We start from the raw sequence: 19769 nt of genomic DNA, 5'->3' as shown, positions 1-19769 counted from the left end.
CGAGGGCGCCTGGCCTGCAGCCAGGTTCCGCCGCCCGCCGCGCCTCTAGGGCTCCGCGCGCGGAGGGGCGGGCCATTCAAATTAGGAAGGGCCTTGCGGGGCCGGCGACGACGCGACGACGGACGCGTCGTTTGTCTTTCAAAAGGAAGAGACTTTACAAAGCCGCACGAGAGCCTAGCGGCTAGTGCCGCCCGTGCCACGGTGGGAGAAGCGGGGGGAGCGAGACGTGGCCGGAGCGGGCGCCGAGTCACCGTGAGTGTAAGGTGGAGGTCGTCGGGAGGGCGTGCGCGGGGGCGTGCGCGTCGGCATCGCTTCTCGGCCTTTTGGCTAAGATCAAGTGTAGTATCTGTTCTTATCAGTTTAATATCTGATACGTCCTCTATCCGAGGACAATATATTAAATGGATTTTTGGAGCAGGGAGATGGAATAGGAGCTTGCTCCGTCCACTCCGCGCATCGACCTGGTATTGCAGCACCTCCGGGAACGGTGCACCCCCTCGGGGGAGGCTTTCGGTGACAAAGAGTAGGTTTTGTTCTTTTTGTCTTTGGTGTGGCGTGAGGTGCCTGCCCCTGGTTCGTTTTCTAGCAGGTTTGTGGGAGGCGGGTATCCGGTGTTTTTTTGTTTTTTTGTTTTTCTCCCTTGTGTCTTTTAAGTTCTTACCCGTGCCCCTTGGCCGTGCCGTGCCGGTCTCTGTTCTCTTAAGTCTTTTTTCTTTTTTTGCTTTTGACTTTTTAAGCCGTTTTCTTGTTTCTTAATGAGGCGTTGACTGGGCGAGAGTCAGCTTCCGTGCAAGTGTCGCACTGTGGGACTGGACCCGGTGACGGCAGAATCATGCCAGGAGCCGAAGGCCGACGCCGAACCGATCATCCCCAGTCTTTTGAGATCTTGAGGTTCTTTGGCACTAAGCCGGTTGTGGGGCTTGACACGAACTGACCTCCTGCTTTTTCCTGCTAGGCTATGCCCAGGAGTTTCACTTTTCTAGGAACCTGATTGCTTGAGGGACCAACAGACAGCTCTTCTCTCCCTTACTACCTCTCTCTGTCTGGTTTAAGTAGTTGACCTCTCTAAAACCTTTTTCAGGCTTAGAAGCAAATGTGTGATGGAGGAGTGCAGACACGTGACACATCTGCTCCTTAATCCTGCTTTTTACCTTCTGACTGAGGGGGTAAATGTTTAAATTTCATACTTAACGGTGGAAAAGGAGGATGACAGGCTGTCTCTCTGGAGGGCCAGAGAGTAAAGAGTTTAGGCTTCATGACCCGGAAAGGTCCCTGTGAGCTCTTTCTTCTGCAACCCTTGAGAAATGTAAAATTCGTTCTTGACTTGCAGTATAGGAGAACAGAGGGGCCGACCTTGCTGGCTGGCTGTAGTCCGCTGACCCCTGGACTAAAAACACCTAATTTAGGCTGCCCGGGTGGCTCAGTGGTTGAGCGTCTGCCTTCGGCTCGTGGCCTGATCCCAGGGTCCATGGGGCTCCTCGCGGGGAGACCTCTGCCTAGGTCTCTGCCTTTCTCTATGTGTGTTTCTCACCGATAAATAAAATATTTTAAAAAATAAAAAGTAAAATAAAAACATCTGCTTTGTGTATTGTCCCACAGAGGGGGGCCCCCTTCAGGCTTCTGGACAGTCTGCTGCCTGAACTCAGGAAAGGCCTCCTTGATGCTATCTATGTGCCGAGACCGAAATGAAAGAGACAGACAGGCCTCCTACCCCGAGAAGTCTATTTTGTCTTTTAAAGTTTGACTTAGGGCAGCCCCGGTGGTGCAGCGGTTTGGCGCCGCCTGCGGCCAGGGGTGTGATCCTGGAGACCCGGGATCGAGTCCCACGTCGGGCTCCCTGAATGGAGCCTGCTTCTCCCTCTGCCTGTGTCTCTGCCTCTGTGTGTGTGTGTGTGTCTCATGAATAAACAAGTAAAATAAAATCTTTAAAAAATAATAAGGTTTTATGTACTTATTCATGAGAGATGGGGGTGGGGTGGGGGGAGAGGCAGGCCTCGAGCAGGGAGCCGGATGTGGGACTCCATCCCGGGACTCCAGGATCACACCCTGAGTGGAAGGCAGACACCCAACCACTGAGCCTCCCAGGCGTCCATACTCCGAGAAATCTTAATGGTTTCTGGCAGAGAAAATGGAGCAGCAAATCGTCATGGGTCCAGGACCGGCTCCTGGACTGAAAAAAATTTAAAACATTTAATTTATTTATTCATGAGAGAGAGAGAGAGAGAGAGAGAGAGAGGCGGAGGGAGAAGCAAGGCTCCATGCAGGGAGCCCAATGTTGGACTGGATCCCGGGATTCCAGGATCACACCCTGAGCCAAAGGCAGACGATCAACCACTGAGCCACCCAGGCGTCCCTGAACTGGAATATCTACAAACCCTATAAGGATTTCTTCTCATTTTTTTCTCCTCTGCCAGCAGAGTGTACCCGGGACTGAGGGATGCAAGGCATCTGTTTCTGTGCATCCTGTCCACCGGTCTAGGAGATACGCTAGGAATCGACACAGAACAGTTGCATACACGACAGAAAATAGGCGAAGTATAGACACTGTGTGCGGGAAGGGGGGAGGGGGGCTCGGGACGGGAGAAAAACACAGGTATGTGCTGACATCTGGCCCCGAGCAACATTACCCGTCTGTCCCCTCGAGTCTCTGCACCAAAGGGCCTGGGGCCACCCGCTCATGGCGCGGACCCTAGGATCCATACGGTCCCTCTGTGCCATCACTCCAAGAGGCAGGATGAGCTGGGGGAACAGGTGCACCAGAGGCCATCAAGAGCCTCAGTCACTCCCGTCACACACACACACACACACACACACACACACACACACACACACACGGGTCAGAGAAGAAGGTAAATCCTACAGTGAAACAGTGCAGCACAATGTTTAGGGGCTCCTGCTGTCGGGGCCGGCCAGGAACATCCCCTCCCGAGCCCAGAAAAATTGCTTCCTCTTTATACCTCCGACCACGGAGATAGAGGGAAGCCCAGGGCCCCGCAGGCCTCTTGCGTTCTGGAAGAAACACATTCCACACCTAGACACCGTGCTTGGGCTGACGCCCTGGGTGACGGGGAAGACCCTCAGCTCGGAGGCTGGCCTAGAGCCTAAAAGAGCTCTCAAGCTGAGTCAGGGGCAGCGGGGGCAGCCCCGCGTTTCGGCCCCAGTATCCAGCGGACCCCAGGGTGTTGGTGACAGGGGGTGGGTCCCTGAAGGAAAGAGATGCCCTGTGGAGTATATGGCAAGCCGGGACTGCAGAGGATCACAATGGGGCCCCTCCCTGGGGGTCCTAGAAAGGGCCGCCGGGCCACCGAGGGCAGAGACTTCTCCACCTTCTGAAAAGCAGCTCCCGGCACACTTCTGGGCCTTTGGGGGGAACGAATGTTTGCAGAAGGATAGTCAGGGACCGGGACTCCGGACTGCCCAACGGGCCTGCAGGTCAGGATGTCAGCTGGGTCAGCAGCGGCGGGCCACCCTAGGAGAAGCGTGTGGTGTCGGGATGGAACCCGAGCAGGAATAAGAGACACGGGACAGCCAGCCAACCCGTTGGCCCCGCAGGCCTTTGTTGGCCACCCCAGACCTGGCAATATGGGCATGGGAACCGTGGAGCCACAGGGGTGTCCGGGGAGGTCCCACACCGGCAGGTGCTCCTTGGCTGGGGCTCTCAGTCCTGAGCTCCTGGGGGTACTGGGGCCGGGATGCGGGGATGCGGAGCTCCTCTGGCCTGCCGCCCTTGTTCCCAGAAACCTCCCTGGGACTGGCCCAGCCTCTGTCAGATCCCGTGGGGCCCTGAGGTTCTCCAGGCTCACACCTGCCTCCCCCGCCCCTTTCAAAGCACCCCACCCCACCCCACCACCAATGAACCTCTTGCACTGCTCACTCTGTTCCCGTAACTTCTTCCCAGAGGACCCAGTGCCACCTAGGACTCAGACTCCAGTAGTCCAACTTTTACAAAACATTGGTGCATTTGAATATGTAACACTCATGTCTGTCTAATTACAAAAAAAAAAAAAAAAAAAAAAAGAAGTCAGCCCCGGTGGCTCAGCGGTTTAGCGCCGCCTTCAGCCCAGGGTGTGATCCTGGAGACCTGGGATCCAGTCCCACGTCGGGCTCCCTGCATGGAACCTGCTTCTCCCTCTGCCTGTGTCTCTGCCTCTCTCTCTGTGTGTGTCTCTCATGAATAAATGAATAAGGTCTTTAAAAAAATAACAGAAGAAAGAAAAAAAGATAAAGAAAAAGAACGAGACCGGGAATAAATACTTGCCGGTCGATCACCGGTGGGACTCATCTACAATTTTTTTTTTAAAGATTTTATTTATTTATTCATGAGACAGAGAGAGGCAGAGACCGGCTGGAGGGAGAAGCAGACTCCACGCAGGGAGCCCGCGGGAGACTCGATCCTGGGAATCCAGGATCACGCCCTGGGCCGAAGGCAGGCGCTCAACGGTGTCCCCCCATTTTTATTTTTATTTTTATTTTTTTTAGGATTTTATTTTCCTCAGTTCCTCAGGCTGCGGAAACAGATGCTGCCAGGGAACCCTCAGGGTGCAGTTCCTCGAGTCCCCGTCCCGGATCCACGGCTCGGGCAGGGGTACCGGGCACCACCGGGGTGCGACACCTTGGTGGGGGCGCATGGTTCTTGGGCAAGGGTGGCGCCAGCCTTAGCTACCCGGGCACCGCTGTCGGTGTCTGGGGATTTCTGGGTCCTTGGGGCATGGCCGGGAGGGGTTTCTGACGCCAGTGCCTCTGGAGTCCCTGAACTCATAAGAGGCCAATGCAGGTGCTAGAAGGTGAAGTAAGGAAGTCCTCTTCAGCGGGACTGAAAGTTGCGAAGTCCTTTGCAAAGTCCTCCTTTGCAAGCAGTGGAAGCGTCTGAGGGTCAGACTACCTGGGAACCCATAATGGGACTACTGAAGCCCCCCTCCCTCCCCCAGTAAGCAGAGAGGTCTTGGGCGGGAGGGGCCGGAAGGGCCATCGCTCGAGAAAGCTGTGCCAGGGGCTGGGTAAGCCGGGTTGACACATGACCTGATTTAATCCTCTCTCTCATCGGTTCACTCGTCCCCTCAACCGATATTTAGGTGCTGGGCAGCGGTCTAAGTGCCCGGATCAGAGAAGTGGAAAAAGCAGTCCAGGTGGGGGATCTTTCCAGCGGCTCAGAGCTGGGGCGGGGCGGGGCGGGGCGGGGCGGGGGACGAAGCTCCTCCGGGACAAATCCCGTCGGTGCTGGGCCGGCCGTAGGAGACACTCACAACCAGCTTGCGGGCGGAGGGGGGCGCCTCGGGCGCGGGCAGGGAGGGGCGGAGCGGAAACGGGCCCCACGTTAGCTTTTATTAGGACCTGGCCCGCCGCGAGGAGATGACAGTCACCGAACTCGCTGTTTGGGCCCGAGGGTTCGCTCCTCCAGGGCTGGCTCCCGCCGCGCATTTCCACAGAGGGCCTCCCGTCCGGACCAGGACTTCCTTAGGGACCCTCCAGACCGCGCGCCACCCGAGCACGAGGGCGAGAGAGATCATGCCACCCCGACGGCCGAGAGGGCGAACCCGGGCCGGGGGCGAGTCACGGGGCCGGGAGCTAAGACAGGGGCGGGCCGGGCGGTGACCGCAGACGTCGCCATCGTGGTACCTCCCGCCGACCCAGGCGCGTCCGACCAGCTGCCCTCCCCGTCTCCCGGGTCCGCCTCCGGTTCTCGGTTCTCGGGGCTCTCCGCGCTAGGCTCCGTCACTTGGAACGGCCCGTGCTCCAGGCGCGGGCGGCGTCTTGGGACAGGGCGACGGCGGCAGGGGACCGGTCTCGGTTATACCGCGGTGAAGTGAGGATGGGGACAGCTTCAAGTCGGCCTGGGGTCCTGGGGAGCCACACGGATAGCAGAGCCTGCAGGGCAGTGCGTCCGGCGCGCGGCGGCGGCGGCGGCGGGGCGATCCGGGTTCTTTCCCCGCAGGGTTGACGCCCCGGAGAGTCAGTCGGGTTGAGTGAGGGGCGAGCGTGCTGGTCCAACGAGCCTTACGGCCGAGCGTGCAGGCTTTGCGGAGAATCCACCGTGGAACGGAACGGACGCGGGCCCGGGGGCGGGGGCGTCTAGTGGCGGGAGGCTGGAGAGGAGAGAGGAGGGGAGGAGGGCGGAGGCCGGCTCCCAGCCGCACTCACACGTTCCTACCCCGGGGGCAGCTCGCTCCCCGCCCGAGGTCCGGGCCCTGCGCCTCCCGGATGCCCCGCGTCGACCCCGCGGCTCTCTCGGGAGCACGCGCACCGCTCTGGTCCCGCAGCTCCCCGCCACACGCCCCCTCCCTGCTCCGGCCGGCCGGGGTCACAGTTCCCAGGTGGGAGTAGTTCCCGGGACCCGGCGCGCTGGCGGAGGAGGCCCAGGGGCGTGGCGGGACCGCGGGGGGTCGGGGACGGGCCGGGGCATGCAAATAGCTGGTCGTCCTCTAGGGAAGGACGCGAGGGAGCGGAAAGGGGTGTGAAAATCGACCAGGAATGCGGGGGATGGCTGCAACCGTAACGGCGTGTGGAGCGGCCCACCGCAGCCGAGTGGGCCGAGAACGTGGCCTGAAGGTGACCTGGCTCACCGTGGGCGCAGTGAGGACGGTGGCGGGGCGGTGCCGGCCGGGGCCGGGTGCTCGGCGTCTCTTCGCGGTATCTTGGCTCGGGTCCAGCGTAGTGGTAGTGGTGGTGGTGGTGGTGTTTCTTCTCGGCTTGGTTGCTGTACTTTTTCTAAGGAGGGATCTATCTTACCTGCCTTTGCTTTTTTGCTTTTGCGTTTTACTCACTTGGTGCTGAGAGAGGCAGAGATGCAGGCTGAGGCAAGCAAGCTCCCAGGTAGATGCCCGGTGCCGGGGGAGCTGGGGGGGGGGGGAGGGCTTGTGTCCCGGGGGTCCCAGGAACTCTGGGCCTGAGCTTGATCCTGACCCCAAGGCAGGCGCTCAACCGCTGAGCCCCCCAGGCTTCTCTCTTACCAGTGTAACGGCTGCTACAGTGAACTACGCTATAAAGGCTGACTGGCTCTGGTGGGCTTTTTTTGGTTTTGCTTTTTCGTTGTGTTAGCGCTGTTTTTCTTAGGAGTTTCCCTTCTCTTCCTTCCGGCAGCTTTTCTCTTCACCGCTTACCAGGTTATCGCTTTGTGGCCCCGAGGGCAGAGACGGAGAGCGAGCTGGCAAGTGGGAAGGAACTGGGCTCCAGCGCGGCCGGCCTGAGTAGTGGAGGCTCCACCTGCTTCCAAGTGGGCCGGCGCTTGGCTGACCTGTGTGCCACCGGAATCCGTCTCCGCGCTTTCCATGCGGCTCCGGGAAGTCCTGGTCTCCCCCTCTCCCCTTGGTGCCTCCACCTCTTTTTGTGTCTTGTGCTTCCCCACCCCCGGGGTCTCCTGGAACCCTGTCACTCACTCCTCTGCCAATCCAATCCCCCCACCACCGCCGCCACCTCTTCTCCAAGCGTTCCCCCACTCCTTCTGCCTGCTTGAACTTTGCCCTCCTCCAAACCGAGGGTTTGGTGAGGAGCAGTGTTTGATAGGAATGAGGAATAACGCCTGCGCACGAGTGACTGGGCCTCCGGCTTAGAGGATTTAAACCCGGCTCCTTCAGGTAGCTCTCAACTCGCCCTGCCTGACCGACCGACCGACCAAGCAACCGCTTACTTACCCTTATGGAAAAAAAGTCCGGCAGATGGGGTCAGAAGTACACAGGTCTTCCTCGGTAGGGATGAAAAAGTCCTTCTTCCAGATCGGTCTATGGCAGCGTTTGAGCACCCTGGTGGCACACCGGAATCTCCTGGGCCTTCATTTAAATCAGACTCCTGTCCCAGCACGGCCGGCCGGCTGAGGAGCAATCGAATTGGAGTCTCCGGGGTGGGGCCGAGGCTGCTGTACTTCCCAACCTGCCAGATGTTCCTGTTGCACGGTGTGCCTCCCAGAAGCACTCCTTGGAGCACCTGGGAAGATGCCGCAGGTCACCTTGTTCTGAACCCTGAATGCCCTGTGACAGACACGGAAAGCGGTGGATGCGCTCCTGCAAATCCGGGCATGAGTCGCTTTAGATTTATTTTTTTTTTAATTTATTTATGATAGACAGAGGAGGAGAGAGAGAGAGAGAGAGAGAGAGAGAGAGAGAGAGAGAGAGGCAGAGACACAGGCAGAGGAGAGGGAGAAGCAGGCTCCATGCTGGGAGCCCGACGCGGGACTCGATCCCGGGACTCCAGGATCGCACCCTGGGCCAAAGGCAGGTGCGAAACCGCTGAGCCACCCAGGGATCCCCCATGAGTCGCTACTGGCGTGGTGTTTAGCACACCTTAGGCACTCGGCGTACCAAAGAGGAAATAACGGATTCCCTGGTCCTGGCACAGACAGGAGGCCACCCAGTCTAGTGGGGAGGCCCTTGGATCCTATACGGGAATCTGCGGAGACCCAGTGCCAGACGGAGCTTCCGTGCTGCGCTGCTGCTCTGCGGAACCGGATGGGCACCGCCCTTCCCAAACCCACCCTCCAAATTTGTTTTAGATGTGGAGACTGATGACACCACCCGTGAGGGGATGAGAAGGTTGACAGCTCACATAATGAGGCTTTCCAGGGAGACCGAGGTGGCTCCCAGGCATAATTCAAAAAGGGCTTGAGAGCAAGGGGTCGGTCGGTGTGTTTATGGTGGTGAGTGGAGGGCCTGGGATAAGGCTTTTTATCAGCTCCATCGACCAGAGAGGAGGAGTCAGGAGGAGAGGAGGGAGTGGCAAGGCTTCCAAGCTGTGGGCAGTCAAATGTCCAGACCAGGTCAGACTCCCACAAGCTGCTTTCTCCTCTAGGGAATGGGGATGGGAAGCCGCCTTCCATGGGCACGGTACAGATGACTCGGGACCTTAAGTGATCCTGCCTTCGTGCCTTCCACGGTGAGCAATCAACAGACGTCCTGTTGGATCAGAGTCTGATGTAATGAGAAGGGGGCGGGGTGGGGGGGTCAGGGGAAGGGTTCAGGTTCCCGTGAGAAGCTGAACCTGCTGGCCGAGTTTGGGGTACGAATGAGCCTGTGAGGGAAGGGACATGGGGGTGAGGGAGCGATTATGGTAGGCAAGAGCCCACCCGAAGCAAGCATCCTCCCGGGGCAGTTCTGAGGCCCAGATCACAACTTCCAGGTGGCTGGGGGGGGGGGGTCAGCCTGAGGCAAACTGGCCCCCTCCCCAAGGCCCCCCACTCTTGCCTCAGACTGCAACGTCCCGGGTTCCTCCCTCCTGTCCACATGTCCTGAAATTCTGACTTGCACTGAAATTCTGACCTGAAGCTCCCCTGAGACGTCGGGCAGGCCTCCGTGACTCAGCTGGCTTTGTGTTCCATCCCACCTTCTCATTTATTGAGTAAGCCTCGCGCGCGTGCTCCTGGTCGGGACACAGAGCCACGTGGCTCGAGAGGCCTTGGACCTCAAAGGGGTCATGGCCAGGTGGGAGCCACAGCCTGGTGTTCCTCTCTCACAGTCCCCTGCACAGGGATCATGGCGTTGTGGCCATTTGGCCACGTGTCTTATCCGGGTCCGGTCCTGGGCCGGATGCTCCCAGTTGGGGGCCCGGAGGAGACAGGAACCGTGTCTGGCTTCTCTCTACTCCCAGGACCAAGCCCCGCTCTGGTGGGTGGAGTCGCAAGTGATAAAGGACTGTTGGTTAAGTTGGAACCGGTGGTGATGGCAGAAGGCCCAGAGTCCAGTGGGGTGGGATCCAGACTCCAGCTCAGCCGCTGGCAGATATGTCCTCCTGGGCAGATCCACTTCCCCAGGGTAAAACAAACAAACAAACACACATGCTTTATCACTGGGCCTCCTGGTCTGAGGGTCCGTCCACTCTGTACTGCCTGTCGCTTTCCAAAGGGGCATCCATTCTCTTGAGGATTCTCCGTGCAAGTCACCCACCATGCACCACCACCACCACCATCACCACCCCTCCCCCAACCATGAATCCCTAGTGGGCAGGAATCAGATCACAGTCGCCTTTTAGTGTTGGGCTCTGTGTGATTCAGCGTGCCCAGCCATCATCTGCGTGGAACGTATAGGTCAGTCCTGTGGCCTCAAAGAACCAAAGGTGGTTTCTTCAATGTGTTCTGCTTTTTTTTTTTTTTTTTTAAGTAAGCTCTTGGCCCAATGTAGGGCTTCAACTCATGACCCTGAGATCAAGAATCTCACGCTCTACCAACAGCCAGCCAAGCACCCCTGTTCTGCCCCCCCCCGTTTTTTTTGCTTGTTTGTTTGTTTTTAAGATTTAACTTTTTTTTAAATTTTTTAAATTTATTTATTTATGATAGTCAGAGAGAGAGAGAGAGAGAGAGAGAGAGAGAGAGGCAGAGACACAGGCAGAGGGAGAAGCAGGCTCCATGCACCGGGAGCCCGATATGGGATTCGATCCCGGGTCTCTCTTTTTTTTTTTTTAATTTTTTATTTATTTATGATAGTCACAGAGAGAGAGAGGCAGAGACACAGGCAGAGGGAGAAGCAGGCTCCATGCACCGGGAGCCCGATGTGGGATTCGATCCCGGGTCTCCAGGATCACGCCCTGAGCCAAAGGCAGGCGCCAAACCGCTGCGCCACCCAGGGATCCCTAAGATTTAACTTATTTGAGAGAGAGCGAGAGAGCTTGTGTGCAGGCACACGTTAGCGGGGAGAGGGGCAGAGGGACAGGATCTCAGGCGGACATCCACCGCCCACACCCCCACCCACCTTCTCCCACTCTGAGCCCAGAACCCAAGGCAGGGCTTGATCTCAGGACCCTGTGATCTTGACCTGAGTCCAAATCGAGGGTCCCACGCGTAACCCACGGAGCCACCCAGGCACCCCCCTGCTGTGCTACTTTTGAAAAAACCTCCAAAGGCAGGGGGTGGGCACCCGGTTGGCTTAGTGGTAGAGCACCCACCGAGAAATTACTTGAAAATCAGATCTTTAAAAAAGAGACCAGGAAAAAAAATCCAGGCACGTTACAAAAATGTACGTGTGGTGCACTTTAGGATCGGAGGTGGCCTCTGATACACTGTACTGCAAGGTAGACACCAAATGGCTGAAGATTTAGGTGTTGAGAAAGAAGTAGAAAAAGACCTAAGGGAAGATGTGGGACATTATTTTATAACCTCATGGTGAAGTCCTTTCTAACTGTGACTCAAGGTGGAAAGAAAAACTATTTACTTAAAAAACGGATCGATGGGATGACGTGAAAGAGGACTTTTTAAAAGTCTACTTAGGTATTTATTTAGTAATGTCTACGCCCAGCGTGGGGTTCGAACCCAGGCCCCGCCCTTCCCACTGAGCCACCGGGCGCCCCCGAAAGCTACCTTTCAGTGGGTGAACCTTCGGCACCTGGCATCGTCGCCCTACGCAAGGCCCGGAGACAGCTGTGCAACAGAAGAAAATACTCCAGGCTTCTATTACAGACGCGGGGCCAGAGCCCTGAATATGTAAATGACAGATAGAAGCCGAATCAAGCACAGAGCCAGGAAGGGGCCGGAGTCCCCGACCCGAGAGTTCAGGAGGCGCAAGTCAAGGTTGCGCTAACGTCTTCTTCTTCCTTCTTCTTCCTTCTTCTTCCTTCTTCCTTCTTCTTCTTCTCTTCTCTTCCTTCTTCCTTCTTCTTCCTTCTTCTTCTTCTTCTTTCTCTTCTTCTTTCTTCTTCTTCTTCTTCTTCCTTTTAAGATTTATTTATTCATGAGACACACACACACACAGAGGGAGAAGCAGGCTCCATGCAGGGAGCCCCACGCGGGACTCGATCCCAGGTCTGCAGGACCACATCCCCGGCCGGACCGAAGGCAGGCGCCAAACCGCTGAGCCAAACCCATCCGCTAAGACCGGCCCTCACCCTGCTCCTCGCTTGTCCCCCTCCCCCAGAGAACCCAACTTTGACGCCACGCGGGGTCGCCGGCGAGACCGGGGAAGTAGATGCTGCCCGAGAACGTCGGCCCCGCGCTCTCGCAGTCCCCGTCCCCGGCTCCCCGGAATCCAAGGGACCCTCGCGGCGAGGGTGGCCGGCACCGCGACAAGGGCGCACGCACCGGGAGGGCACAAGGGCTCACGACAGGCCTCGGCAGATCGCAGTTTGCAGGCGTTTGGGTGCGTGCGTTGGACCGCGCGCGAGGAAACGGGGGTTGTTCTGTTCTGTGAACGCGACCCGGGGACATCCCCTTCTCGGGACGGAACCGGTCGCGCGGGCTGGGACTCTGGGGTGGAAGACGGCCCTAAGGACCCGGACGCGAGCAGAGAAGAGCCAAGGGCGGGGGGAGAGTGAGGGGGGGGGAGGGGAGGCGTGGGGTGCTGGCTGAAGAGCCGCTTCGTGGTCGCCGTCGCCGTCGCGACGGATACTGGGTGGGGGTGCGGGAGGCGAGAGCTCCTGGGCTGAACCGCTGTGGAGTGTGCGGTGCGTGCCGGGGAGGGAAAGAGCGGTGACCGAAACCTCTCGAGAGGGCAGCCCCGGTGGCACAGCGGTTTAGCGCCGCCTGCAGCCCGGGGTGTGATCCTGGAGACCCGGGGTCGAGTCCCACGTCGGGCTCCCTGCATGGAGCCTGCTTCTCCCTCTGCCTGTGTCTCTGCCTCTCTCTCGCTCTCTCTGAATAAAGAAAGAGAGAAAGAGAGAAAGAAAAGAAAGAGAGAAAGAAAAGAAAAGAAAAGAAGAAACCTCCCGAGAGCCCCGGGAGCTGCGGCCGTGTCAGCCGTCCCTCCGCGGTGCCCGGCAGTCGCCGCGCCTCCTCCGGGGTCTTGGCGCGGGATTTGTCCACGCGGGGAGGTGGGCCGCTAGCTGGGTGGGCTCTGGCTCTCGGCGAGCGGAGGCGGTCCGGAGGGCGGAGCCGGGCCTGGGCGGCCGCACCTCCTCCGGCAGCCAGAAGGAGGCGGGGCATGCAGATTAGAAACGGCCGTTCGGCGCGGGCAGGACGGGGCAACCAGGGACGTGCGATTTGCCGTTCGTAGTGAAGAGGAGGAAACATCTGCCCCAAAGTCTCGCGCTGGGGACGGCCGTGTTGTGGACGACGTGAAGGAAATCAGGCCTGGAGCGAGGGCTAGGCTTGTCACCGTGAGTGGAATAGGAATGGTGGGAACATGGTACCCCGGTGGCCGAGACGGCGGGTATCGCTTCTCGGCCTTTTGGCTAAGATCAAGTGTAGTATCTGTTCTTATCAGTTTAATATCTGATACGTCCTCTATCCGAGGACAATATATTAAATGGATTTTTGGAGCAGGGAGATGGAATAGGAGCTTGCTCCGTCCACTCCGCGCATCGACCCGGTATTGCAGTACCTCCGGGAACGGTGCACCCCCTTCCTTATGGGTTGCTGAAAAACAGACTCCGCTTTTGGTCGCTACTTGCGTGGGGGCGAGGAGCTCGCTCTCTGACCTGCGGCCGCGAGCGTTTTTCTCTGGACTCGATACCTAGCTTCTCCGTGGGGATTTTGGGTCTCGTCCAGCCCTTCTTTTTCCTGTAGTGTCTAAGCCCCCCGGACCTTCCCCCCCCCCCCCCCCCCCGGCTTTAAGGCGGCGACTCAGCTGGTGGTCGCGGGATTCGCTTCTCTCTCTCTCTCTTTTTTTTTTTTTCCCTCTCCGCTATTTTTGGCCGCCTTTTGCCTGCGGAGGGCGTGCGTCCCCGCGCCCTCTTCAGGTAGCGCTTCTCTCTCCTGCCGCGGGGCTTTGCTCCGCGTTGTCGTCCCTTATCGATCGGTTTCCCCCCCAGCCTCAGCCCTGCAGCCTGCGCCCCCGCTTCCCTTACAGGCTCCAACGTTCGGCAACCTGGCCGCCTCTCTCCCCAACCCACTCGCGTCGTTCCCGGTGATCTCAGCAGCCGCTCGGTTCTTCCCTCCTTCTGCCCTTCGGTACCTACCACTCTTCACCGTCCCTTCGTCCCCACCCCACCCTCCCGAACCCCCCATGTCCCGCATCCCCGTTGACCGAGAAGAATTGCCCTGCACGTACGCTCGGCTCCCGTGCAGCGTTCTTGGGGCCATCTGGGCCACTGAACGTAGCTGGCAACAAGCACACCACCACCAGGCTCCGGGGGCCTCATCCCGCTCACCTCAGCTCTCCGTGTGCCAGGGAAAACTAGACACCGTCCACATTTGCCACCGGGCATCCATCCAAGGGGCCCTCACACACAAGAAGCCAAGATAAACCATAGCGGGAAACGGCTTTATTAAAAATCGATTTAGGGATCCCTGGGTGGCGCAGCGGTTTGGCGCCTGCCTTTGGCCCAGGGCGCGATCCTGGAGACCCGGGATCGAATCCCACGTCGGGCTCCCGGTGCATGGAGCCTGCTTCTCCCTCTGCCTATGTCTCTGCCTCTCTCTCTCTCTCTCTCTCTCTCTCTCTGTCTCTCTCTCTATGACTATCATAAAAAAATAAAATAAAATAAATAAATAAATAAATAAATAAATAAATAAATAAATAAATAAAATAAAAAAAAAATCGATTTAAACATAGCAATCTCACATTTTAAATGACTTCATACTTTCCAGGTTCTCAAGGTCTAAATACCTGAATCCAGGGACATCCTCCAAATGCCAGGAACTGCTCATTGGCTGTCATACCCGTCGGTGACCTCAAATGCATCTCCAACAGGTTCTGGCTTGCCACGACTTCTGGTTCTTCTCGCACTTGCATTGTCAAAAACACAACAGTTGAAAATGTTCGTGACCGTTCGTGGCTTACGGTGTTGTTGAGTTGCAGAAAAATCCATCTCTAGGATATGGTCATTTGCACATATGAGGTCGGAGATCTCCCTCATGTAACTCCTTTCACCATCCTCATTTAGAGACCAGTCCTGGGAAGCCTGGGTGGCTCAGCAGTTGAGCGTCTGCCTTTGGCTCAGGGCGCGATGCCACCACGGTCCCGGGATCGAGTCCCGCATGGGGCTCCCTGCTTGGAGCCTGCTTCTCCCTCTGCCTACGTCTCTGCCTCTCTCGTGAATGAATGAATGAATGAATGAATATAATCTTAAAAAAACAAACAAACATATACCACCAGTCCAGTCCTTTGCTTTCATCTTCCGATCCCTCTGACAGTCTCACACTTCGACTCACGGAAATGGGCTCCTCTGTCAGTGTTCTTTTCTTCATCATCCAGGTGAAAAGATGAAGATTTCCGAATTCTCTGTTGCATTCAACAAAAGCAAAATTGGGCCTGCAAAATTGGGCCTGGGGATGTTGTCTCCCATCTGCTTGTCTACCTTCCGGAAAGAGGCATCGGTGCGTCTTTTACGGCGACAAGGCCAGGAGAAAGCCGAAGGATGGTGGACTTGCTTCGCCACCGCTGCAACACCCCTCTGAGGGGTTCCTTCATTCCTCCATTTCCTGATCCTTGTAGACTTCTTCGTCCTTGCAGGCAGGCAAAAATATTCCTAGGATGATGAAATAGCAGATCGTGTGGAGATACAGGGAAAATAGGACCGCTGACACCCTGTGACGGGACTTCAGTTTTGAGAGAGAGAGAGAGAGAGAGAGAGAGAGAGAGAGAGAAGAGCAGCGGCAGCGGCAGAAGCTGGCCCGCCACTCACAGCTAGGCTGTGGCGGTCTCCGGTTGGACATAAACGGTTTCACACAGCGGCGGCGACCTTAAAAACAAGAGCCAGGGATCCCTGGGTGGCGCAGCGGTTTGGCGCCTGCCTTTGGCCCAGGGCGCGATCCTGGAGACCCGGGATCGAATCCCACGTCGGGCTCCCGGTGCATGGAGCCTGCCTCTCCCTCTGCCTGTGTCTCTGCCTCTCTCTCTCTCACTGTGTGACTATCATAAATAAAAATAAAAAAAAAAAAAAAACCACAAGAGTTAGTTATTTTACTGACTAAATGAGTCTATTCGGGAATGGCGGAGGAAGCCCGGTTAGGGACATGCAAGCCGTGGTGAACCTCGGGCAGGTCCCAGGAGGCAGAGGGAAGGTCAGCTTCTATTTAGGCTTTAGGAGGAAAACTCCATTTTACAGGAGATCCCCTTTATTTATTGTCAACATCAACATCGGACAAGGCCGCTCTGTGACCTTGACGAACTGAATCAAGACAGAAACAAGACCACTCCGTGGTCACGTCAGAACGGAGACAAAACAGACGAATGTTGTTCCGAACAACAAAATGGGACCAAACATCCCCTGTGCTGGCTAGTTGGAGTAACTGCTACTACTTTTTACCAGTTTGCGGCTTTGGCCTCGCTCTAGCCTCCCTTTCTTCTGGGTAAGATTTACTCAACCACCCAAATCACCAAATGACCCCGACTTTCCGGAAAGCCTCTTGTAGGGTCGCGGAGATCTTTTTCCTTCTCCACTTTGAGGCCCTGGGGGTGGTGGGGTGGTGGTGGTGGTGGTGGTGGGTGGGTGGGTGGATGGCTGGGGCTTTGTAAAACCAAAGACAAGAGGAAACACGTTTATTACTGTGTGTATCTTATATATACATGGGAGAAAATCAGGGGTGAGTTACTCAGTGGGCTGGCTAGGACTTGGGCATGCACAGCCCCTCAAAACAAAATGAACAGAACACACACACACACACACACACACACACACACACACACCCGCCCCCACCTCACGATACATGTTCAGAGAAGTGACAAGACACTTTGCTATGAGTTTCTAGGGTGTAGGAACAGTGGAAGGCGAGGGCCGGCCAGTAAAGTCTGTTACGGAGAGTCCTCCGGTGCCAGTCTCTGGCCGATGAGGATCTCGGGTTGTCGGCGACTAACTCCTGTACACATCTACGGGCAGAGTTCTTCCTTCTGTTTCAGCTCAAAACAATCCTCATGCCAGAGTGGCATACTGGGGAGCGGGGTCAGCAAATTCCGCTACCCTTCAACCTCCCATTCGACGGGAAGGCCTCGCTCCCTTAAACTCTCCCGCAAGCCCACGTCCCAGACACACGTTAAGAAGCCACTCCGGACACCGAGGCGCCGCGCGGTGCCCCGTGGTGCGCGTCCCCTCTCACTTTTGCAGCAAGCGATGATGACCCGATTCATCTCGTTCGGGGTGTGTTCCTGGTGGCCTCTGCCTGGATGGCAGATGGCACTGACGAGTCATTGAGGGTCCACGGAAGGACCCACACGGTAATCGCAATACGGAAAGAGTTTTGTTCTGTTTAAATTTTTTTTTAATTTTTTTAAATTTATTTATGATAGTCACACAGAATGAGAGAGAGAGGCAGAGACACAGGCAGAGGGAGAAGCAGGCTCCATGCACTGGGAGCCTGACGTGAGATTCGATCCTGGATCTCCAGGATCGTGCCCTGGGCTAAAGGCAGGCGCTAAACCGCTGCGCCACCCAGGGATCCCTTTTGTTCTGTTTAAAAAGCAACGTTCTCTCTCTCTCTCTCTCTTTCTCTCTCTCTCTCTCTCTCTCTCTCTCTCTCTCTCTCTCTCTCTCTCCTTTTTCCCCCGTCGGAAGGCCCGTAGAAGGGACAAGTCATGAAACACGGATATTCACAGACAGAACTGCTCAAAAGAGAAACTTGAAAAAGGAAGGAGAGAAAAGGTTGTTGATCTCTCTTAACTCGTAGGGCAAGACAAGTCGGTAAAAGGGCAGAGGGATGGAGGAGATACGCTTCTGCATCTGCGTCGGCGGACGTACCTACCTGACACAGAGGTCAGATGACGTTAGGGGGTGCTCACGGTGGAAATCTTTCAACGTAGCTGCACGTTCGAAAAGATGTTCAAAAGGGAAAGAGGAGAAATGCCGCATGAAGCTGTTTGCACCTGTCTTTCCCGTCCGGGGCTTTCTCCAAGGAAACGAGGCCGGAGGAGCTTTCCGGCTACCGGGCTACCGGGCTACCCGGCTACCCGCGCGTTTCCGTTCCAGCGCGGGAGGGCGGGCGCGGAGCACAGGAAACCAGGAAACGGCGTGGGGGGAAGGGGCGGGACATGCAAATTAACATGGCTGCTTCTCCCGGGAGCTATGGGAGCAAGACCATAAAAAGCGCAAAAGCCTCAGACAAGTTAAAGATCTTTCAAGCTGCGTATGTTTTGAGTTGTGAGGGTGACAGACTGTCAAGTCTGGGGGAAGAGGGTGGGCTTTCGTTTGAGGGTGACGTTTCTCACCGTGACCTAAAAGATGTTGGAGAGGGAGGGTGTGCAGGCGCCGCAGAGCTGGGAGTTATCGCTTCTCGGCCTTTTGGCTAAGATCAAGTGTAGTATCTGTTCTTATCAGTTTAATATCTGATACGTCCTCTATCCGAGGACAATATATTAAATGGATTTTTGGAGCAGGGAGATGGAATAGGAGCTTGCTCCGTCCACTCCGCGCATCGACCTGGTATTGCAGTACCTCCAGGAACGGTGCACCCCCTCGGGGGAGACGACCGACTGTCCAAGGAAAGTTCTGCCTTGCGGGGGCGGGTGTGGTGGCCGTCGCCGGGCTTGCAACCTTCTCCTCTTGGTCTCGAGCATCTGGCTCTCGAGGGGGTAGGGGTTGCTCTCGCACGGTCTCCGGGAAGTGTGCTAGTCAGTCTCCTTTCTCGTTCTCCGTGGGGCGCTCTGACGCTAGAGGTCTCCGTCTTCTGTCTGCCAGCGCTTGGCGTTCCCGGACCTTTGGGAACTCTAACGCAACCGTACTGCCTCTGAAGAATTGCTGTATAGACTTCTATCCGTGAACACAATTTCGCTTCCTTTCTTTTTTCTTTTCCTCTTTTTTAAGTTTGCGGGTGTTCTTTTTTGCTTTCCTTTTTTGAGAGAGGGAGCCAAGGAGCCCGACGTGGGCCTCCACCCCGGATCATGACCTGAGCGGAAGGCGGACGCTTAGCTAACTCAGCCACCCAGGCGCCCCGCCCCCTCCCCATTTCCTTAGTTCTGTGATTAAAAAAAATTTTTTTTTAAGAATACTTTTTTTTAAATCCTTTTTTTTTTTTTAATTTATGATAGTCACACAAAGAGAGAGAGAGAGAGAGGCAGAGACACAGGCAGAGGGAGAAGCAGGCTCCATGCACCGGGAGCCCGACGTGGGACCCGGGTCTCCAGGATCGCGCCCTGGGCCAAAGGCAGGCGCTAAACCGCTGCGCCACCCAGGGATCCCCGGACTGTGTCTTTCAAAGACACGGTCCATTTTGTAGGGGAGCAAATTGTCCTCTACCTTTTTAGCATCCCAGCGTGAGTCCGTAATTTATGATCGACAAGAGAAAAGCATACACATTTAATCGAGGTTTTCAGAACAGTGCAGCCTTCACCAGGAAATGAAGTCCTGACAGAAAGTTAAACTTATAAAACTGTTATAAAAGATTGGTGAATCACTGACCTCTACCTCTACCCCAAGCTCGAGCTTGTTAATAAACCCTCATGTAAACAAACAAACAAAAAAATCAACCCTAAAAAAAAAAAAAAAAGAAAGAAAGGGATCCCTGGGTGGCGCAGCGGTTTGGCGCCTGCCTTTGGCCCAGGGCGCGATCCTGGAGACCCGAGATCGAATCCCACGTCGGGCTCCCGGTGCATGGAGCCTACTTCTCCCTCTGCCTGTGTGTGTCTCTGCCTCTCTCTCTCTCTGTATGACTATCGTAAATTAAAAAAATAAAAAATAAACCCTGATGTCTTGCATCGACGTTGGCTCCTTGGTGTTTTTCTGGGATTCGCAATCTTGGGCACATTTGGGGGCTCATCAGGGATCCAAGAGACCCCCAGGACCCCATCCGGAGGGTTCCACACCTAGTGAGTACCAACTTTTTCTACCTGTGTCTTTGTTATTTTCTGAGAGCTCTACACTGTATTTTACCTGTAAGAATTCCATTCTGTATTAGGTCGACATTGGCTTAGGTGGACGCGCTGGGAGGCCGTCGACCAGGGGTCTTGGGAGACATCCCTTGCCCCCGCCAGGAGGACGAAGTACTCAGC

At 56.3% G+C, this 19769-nt stretch overlaps 1 long non-coding RNA gene and 3 other non-coding genes across 9 annotated transcripts; all 4 read left to right on the top strand.

Moving 5' to 3' along the window:
• Positions 1–307: 307 nt before the first annotated feature.
• LOC129518480 (U2 spliceosomal RNA) lies at positions 308–498 on the top strand. The gene has a single exon (XR_008666208.1). It is a non-coding gene; the product is annotated as a U2 spliceosomal RNA (small nuclear RNA).
• Positions 499–5221: 4723 nt separating this feature from the next.
• Positions 5222–16011, top strand: LOC129512229 (uncharacterized). Of its 6 annotated transcripts, none has more exons than XR_008664981.1 (5): positions 5222–6311; positions 6424–6546; positions 7078–8862; positions 9176–11485; positions 14438–14516. It is a non-coding gene; the product is annotated as an uncharacterized LOC129512229 (long non-coding RNA). The 6 variants fall into 6 exon arrangements; XR_008664987.1 differs by having other exon boundaries at positions 5223–6546; positions 9176–9324; positions 9574–11485; XR_008664990.1 differs by having other exon boundaries at positions 5232–6546; positions 9176–9324; positions 11214–11485; positions 14438–16011.
• Positions 13061–13251, top strand: LOC129518437 (U2 spliceosomal RNA). Its single transcript, XR_008666195.1, has one exon. It is a non-coding gene; the product is annotated as a U2 spliceosomal RNA (small nuclear RNA).
• Positions 16012–18047: 2036 nt separating the features above from the next.
• Positions 18048–18238, top strand: LOC129518327 (U2 spliceosomal RNA). The gene has a single exon (XR_008666169.1). It is a non-coding gene; the product is annotated as a U2 spliceosomal RNA (small nuclear RNA).
• The last annotated feature ends 1531 nt before the right edge of the window (positions 18239–19769 follow it).

The sequence above is a fragment of the Nyctereutes procyonoides genome, unplaced genomic scaffold (genome assembly GCF_905146905.1).
Source record: "Nyctereutes procyonoides isolate TBG_1078 unplaced genomic scaffold, NYPRO_anot_genome, whole genome shotgun sequence".
Lineage (NCBI taxonomy): Eukaryota > Metazoa > Chordata > Mammalia > Carnivora > Canidae > Nyctereutes > Nyctereutes procyonoides.
This window is presented reverse-complemented; position numbering and strand designations above follow the sequence as displayed.